Here is a 6829-nt window from a genome sequence, read left to right as displayed (position 1 = left end):
AAATGGTCAGAAAATGAATCAGCAGGTTCTCTGAAGTAAATGCTCCAAAAACAGGAGGGTCAGAGATCTTGGGGGTGGGAATGGTGTGGGGATGGGAGATTTATTTGTTTATGGGTACCTAAGTTCATTGTTTATATATTGAATAAAGGTATTTCAAAAACAGAAAAGAAGAAAATGTTTTTATTAGTTGTGTGTGTCATAGAAGCCTTCAGGAAAGAAGATGCCATGACCCAGGGTAAGTAGTATTTTTATAAGAAGCTATGGCTGTGATGTTATCAGAAAACAAAGGCTATGCTGTTATGATGATACATTGGCAAGCTCTCATTATTAAGTTCTTTATTTGCCTTTGCTTGTGGGTGAGAATACAAGAGAGAAGGTTCTATGACTTCTTTTTGAGGAAGATGGGTCAGAGTTTTTTTTTTTTTTTTAACTTGTATTAGAGGAGAAGAATGTCCTTCCAACATCTGTAGTTTTCTTACTTTTATTTAGCTTAAAATAATCAGTATACAAACATGGGATCTTTTAGCCATATGCATTCTGATTGCTTTATATCACCAGAAAAATAAGTATATCTAAAATTTGGTCACGCTGAGGGAAGCAGTAAGCAAGGCAATCCTTTTCAGACATCACAGTGTAGGAAAAGGCAATTGTCTCGTCTGTACCACAACTAGGATCGCTGAACTTCTGGTTGAAATTTCAGCTTCTTGTAGAAGACCATGCAGAGGGAAGGTATGTCAGGACCACTGCAGCCTTCTAAGGCTCCTTGTTACATGACAATGCTGTATTCTAAGTGGATCTGCTTTTATAATTCATGAAAAAAAATAATCTGTCTAATGCCATGAAGTGCTTGGGTTAGATAATGTCCAGCATTCTGACAATGTGTCAATTCCAAAATATGAAATTTACCTTACTTCTCTTTCTAAAAACATAAAAACATGGAAATACTATTAAAGTCCAGTCTGCCAATCAACATCTGATGAACTTGTGGAAGTAGCACTAACGTGTCCGCAGCACAGCATTATTTAAAAGTACACACAACTACTACACAACTACAGCAGCCTAACTTAGCCATCATTTTTTATAAATGTAAGGTTTTACTTAGTTAATAGTTTAAAATAATCCTGCTTCAAAAATTGTTTGAAGTCACAGAGACAATATTAAATTTGCATACTTTCAATCTCTGGTATCCCACCTTGTTTGCTAATTATTTTAAGAACAATTATGCACTATCAGCATCTCTCCAGAACAACATGAAGACATTTCTTTCTGTAGCCAGAATCAGTGAAGCACAGATCTCTAGTATAGCTTTAGAACACTTCTAAAACAAAAATCTTGTCTTCAATATTAGTATTGAAAAGACACATCCCCTCATTATTATATTTTGTCTTTTTTTTTCTCTCAGGTTTGAATCCTTTTACTGCTTTGTTTGTACCACTGTATTATTCTATTTTAAGTAAGGTTTGGAGAATTATTTTAATTTGAAATATATCTTACACTTTGTCTTAAAGACTAGATTTCCACAAGTTCTATGTTTATCAGGCAGTCACTTCTCTGATGCTCCTCTCTGACTGTAAGCAAAGAAAGTATGCCACCTGTAGTCAGAGATCATGCCTTACACATTGCATTTTAAGATTCATTGCAATTTTTCTTTTGAAATATCAGCATTCATTGCTTCTCGGCCTTTTGGCTAAGATCAAGTGTAATATCTGTTCTTATGAGAAATATCATCATACATCTTGTGGACATGTCACCAGTAAAATTTTACCTTCCAGATGTCCTGAGTAGGTTAAGTAGTTAAGCTTTCCTGTTCAAATATTTTTTCCACTACCAGTTCTAAAATGGGCTTTTTTTACTGGACTGGAAAAAGATGTGCATTTCAACAAGTGACAATGGCTTCTGGTATGTTTTTCCCCCTCTCCGTATGTTTGCAATTAGAACATTTTGGAGAAATACCTCTGAATGCAGAGATTTTTGTCGTTATTGTTGTCATGGAATAAACTGATTCAATTGAGATCAATTAGAAATAAGAACTAGAACAGCATTGCGGCACAGCTAACTAAATTATCAGCTGTAAATATTAGCATCCCGTATGAGCACCAGGTAAAGTCCCAGTGCTCTTCTACTAATCCAGCTGCTTGTTGGATTGGAGACTGGAATGGAATTTCAGGCTATTGGCTTCAAGTTGGGAAAGTCCTTTATGTTTCTGCTACCAGGGAGTAAACCAGTAGGTGAAAGGCCTTTTTCTCTCATATTCTCTCTCTCTCTCTCTCTCTCTCTCTCGCTTTCTTTCTTTCCCCTCTCTGTCTACAGTTATGACTTCAAAACTAAATAATGAAATCTTTTGAAAAATCGGTGTTATATTCTCATTGTACTAGAGACTACATGTCATGAAAAGACAGTAACTGCTCTAAAAAGCTGGAGTTTGGGAAACTGCTTGATCCAAACCAGATTAAACCCTGAATGCAGCTCTCACAAGCAGCATGTATTACCTGCAAAAACATGTGTAAAAATAGACAATAGTAAACTTTTAGGTACATTTATTTCCAAATATTGACACTCACAATTATCATATTGTACAGTTCTTTTTTCAGTGTGATTAAGCTATTAGGAAGTTAGTGGATGAAATGAAAACATTTTTTAAATCATTACAATCACTTTCAACACAGCAAACAATTTTGAAAGGAAGAATGAAAAGATAAAGCTCAATTTGAAACTGGAAATATCTGGAAGAAAAAAAAAAGTGGCAAAACCCTGGGCCAACGGGGATTAGAATGAGAGCCTGAGCTGCGAGGATCATAGCAGCCATGTGCACTGCTGGAGGGAAAAGCAGAATTCTGAGATTGCCAGAGGGCAAGACAGCTGGTGCCCGGGAGCACGTGGTAGGAGAGCCACATGGATATCAGAGAACCATGTGGCTAATCCTTGGATTCAACAATACTGGATGTAGCTGAAGGCTCTGGAGAGCGGATAGATGTGCCACGAGGCATGTGGCTGGGCGTGACAGTGTGTGTGCACCAAAGCAGGAAAACAGACTGCCATTTCTTTCATTTCACTTTGCTTTCTTGTCATGTATCAAGTTAACAAATAAACAACTGAACACAATAAACTGAACACAGATGGGAGTAAGGTATGTAGAAGTGATTTAACATTGCAGCTCACCTTTTGGCTAAGATTAAGAGAGAAACACCAATAAACAGATATTTCTCAGTGGAAATTGAAAAATAATAATTAAGCTTGAATGGATCATGATCTTTAACTTGCCAGGACATGAATCACTAAGACTGAGTTACTGGAGAATTGTTGTCTACTAGATTGAATTTTATCAGTTACTTATGCAAATAACATCAGAGGAAGATGATTTTCAGAATCAAGGGTGTCAGTTATGAAAAGGAGCCATTGCTTGTGCCTGGAGCAAGGGGAGTAAAGGAGTTGGAACATGTGATTTTCTTACCTTTGCTTGAATTCTTGTTCGGATGGATATAAAGAGAATGCAAATGATAACAACCTCACTTTTAGTTAGCACTTCACTGACAGCATTTAAATACAGAAATCATATAGGAACAAGCTATTTAAAAATAATTGAACAGCAAGTGTGGGAAAAGTGAAGTATGTTATAAAAATGGAGTATCATTGAGGCGCATGGATGGAATTCAGTGTTAATTTCTTACCTCTGTAACTTTCCTTGTACTATCTTGGCAATACATGCCCTATTATATTCAAAAATAATTGCAACAAATATTTTCAGCAGTTCACAATACAAAGCATTTGGAATCACAAAAAGTGAAGCAATGTTGTGGTATAACACTAATAACCAGACCTCACCTGTTAAGGAAGGGGGAAAGAATTCACACAGCTTGCATGAAAATTAAATGGGAATATTTATACATACTGTACATATGTGTATATATATGTGGATGTCATACATATGGACATACGTATGTGTTGAGTTACACCTGACCGTTTTAAGAACTTGGGGATGGGGCTAGAGATACTAAAGTAACTTTTTGCATTTGTGTTCTTTCCATTTTCTAATTTGTAATTTCACTATTTATTCTAGATAGTAACAATGCAAATTTTTTCAAATGAAATTGGTAGAAATAATCTAATTAATAAAACATTCTAAATCAAATTAAAATATTTTGCATTTGGTAGTGGATATTTTGCCAATGTTTACATGTGTATTATATTACATTTTAGCGTTAATATTAAGCACCGTTCTTCCAAAAATATAATAAAATATGGAAGCAAATGTGAAAATAGCTATTTTCAAGTAATGGCTGATTAGCCATTTGAGACTGAAATTAGAGAAAAGGGAAAGTTCAGAAGATGAGCCACAAAATCCCCATATGTCTACCCTTTGGGACAGTTTTACAGATTGGTTCACAGTTGAAGGTATGAAAAGCATGTTCTTTCTTAAGTAAATAAATTATGTCCCCAAGCAAAGAAAACAGAAATCAGATCTTACAGTAATTGAATCAGATAAAATAAAGCATATTTGTCATTAAGGCACTAAACAGAACAGAAGATATGAGTTGGGTTGTGAAAAATTTGTTTTCGATAGGAACCCAAACATATAGTGGTGAGTGCAGAGGAAAAACACTGAAGTTTAAAGAATGTTGGGAGATATTGGCGTTCTCATGCTGCAGGAGTGCAGAAGTGCTGGCTCAGGCACTGGACTAAGATATTAGAAGCATTGTGAACTAAAGTTCGGAACAGTTTCCTAGAGCAAAGTTTTCTCTGAATTTGCCATAAAAAAAAAACTCCTGATTTGACCTCTGGCAAGATTCATAAGGAAGTCATATAGGGAAAGAAAACACAATAGAATGAAAGAGCTTAATAAGCTTGTGTTTACCCACAATTCACCAAAACACAATGTTTTTTTCTTAATTGGTGCTTATTTAACTAATATGTTTGAAATTCAGAGAGAAGAAAGGAAGAAGGGAAGGAAGGAAGAATGGAAAGAAGGAAGGAAAGAAGGAAGGAAGGGAGGGAGGAAGGAAAAGGAAGAAAAAGACAAAGTAAAAGAAGGAAGGAGTTCTCATTTTCTGGTTTACTCTTCAAATATCCACCTCAGGTGTATTTGGGCCAGGCTGAAATTGGTAACTTTGAGCTCAATCCTGCATCCATAAGCGGTAGTAGAAGCGCAAATACTTGGGGTATCTTCTGATGCAGCATTTGACATTTTTTGAATGCCACGTGTTCAAACTGGCTTTTTTTTTTTTTTGTAGATTTTATTTTATTCTTATTGGAAAGGCAGATATACAGAGAGGAAGAAAAACGAAGACGGAGATCTTCTGTCTGATGATTCACTCCCCAAGTGGCCAATGGCGAGAGTTCCGATTCGAAGCCAGGAACCAGGAGGCTCTTCCAGGTCTCCCAAATGGTTGCAGGGTCCCGTCCTCTAGTGCTTCCCAAGGTCACAAACAACGATCTGGATGAGAAGCAGGGCTGCCAGGATTAGAACTGGCGCCCAGATGGGATTCCTGCACATCCAAGGCGAGAACTTTATCTGCTGAGCTACCGTGCCGGATCCCAAACTTGCATCTTAATAATAGTACCCAATACCTACCTTCTGGTACTAATGATAAAATAATAATAAAAAAGCTAAACAAGTATAAAATGATCAATCAATAATAGAATTATCTATAAACACTCTTTAATAACAATTCTTATGGGTCCTGTCCGGGAGCCTTGTAGCTAAAGTCCTCGTCTTGCATGCACTGGAATCCCACACAGGCGCTGTTTCTAATCCCTGTGGCCGCAATTCCCATTCAGCTCCATGTTTGTGCCCTTGGAAAGCAGTTAAGTACAGCCCAAAATCTTGGGACCCTGCACCCACGTGGGAGACCTGGAATAGCTCCTAGCTCTTGGCTTCAGACAGGTTTAGCTCTGGTCATTGTTACCACTTGGGGAGTGAATCAGTAGACAGATCTTCCTCTGTCTCTCCTGCTCTCTATCTATCTCACTTTCCATCAAAAATAAGTAAGTCTTTAAAAAAGTTAGTATGTTATCCTTACACTATACTGTCAGTCAATTAATTGATATCTTATAATAGGGAAATATGGTCAATTGAAACAGCTCAAAATTGTCACTAACACTATTTTAAGTCATATTCAAAATATACTGAATACATTGAAATTACGAAGTAAAAATATGTAAGCAGAGCTTCAGAAATAAGCTGATTGCATTAATAAAAAGTCTATTGGAAACTTTAGATTTGAATAGCATAAATAAAATGAATAATTCACTGGGTGGACAATGTAGGTCAGAAATAAAGGGAAAGGCCAACAAACTTAAGTACATTCTAGGAGAAACAACTGCTGAAAATAGAAAGAAATAACTATTGAATAAAAAATTATCATGAGGTATTTTAATATATTCACTGAATTGAACATCTGTATAATTTAAGTTCATAGGTGATGAGTATTACAATGGGCAGAAAAGTATTTGAAGCCAAATGGTCAATGATTTCCAATTCTAAAAAAAAAATTGATTGTTCCAAAATGTTTTTTGAACCTTGAACAAGATAAACCAAAGACATTTTTCAGACTCAACTGTATTCAACTACTCAAACATAAAGATCAAACTAAAATTTTGTATGCAGATAAGGTATGTAAAACGACATGCCACCAAACAACATAAATAATGATTTATGAACATAGTTGGAAGTTATGCATATCTTTAAAGTTCTAACAAAAAAATAAAACAATGCACAACTTTGTGTAAGTGAAACAAGAGTCTAATAAAAAATTATATCATATAGCTATATAAAAATGATAGGCCCCTGGAATGCCCACATTAACTATTGGAGTTTCTGGATTCAGGTCCA

General features: G+C 35.8%; 1 pseudogene; it reads left to right on the top strand.

Annotated features, from left to right (window-relative positions):
• Positions 1 to 1667: 1667 nt before the first annotated feature.
• LOC121158868 lies at positions 1668 to 1848 on the top strand (annotated as a pseudogene).
• The last annotated feature ends 4981 nt before the right edge of the window (positions 1849 to 6829 follow it).

Source organism: Ochotona curzoniae, unplaced genomic scaffold (genome assembly GCF_017591425.1).
Source record: "Ochotona curzoniae isolate NIBS_2020 unplaced genomic scaffold, NIBS_Ocur_1.0 contig_3819, whole genome shotgun sequence".
Taxonomy (NCBI): Eukaryota; Metazoa; Chordata; class Mammalia; order Lagomorpha; family Ochotonidae; genus Ochotona; species Ochotona curzoniae.
This window is presented reverse-complemented; position numbering and strand designations above follow the sequence as displayed.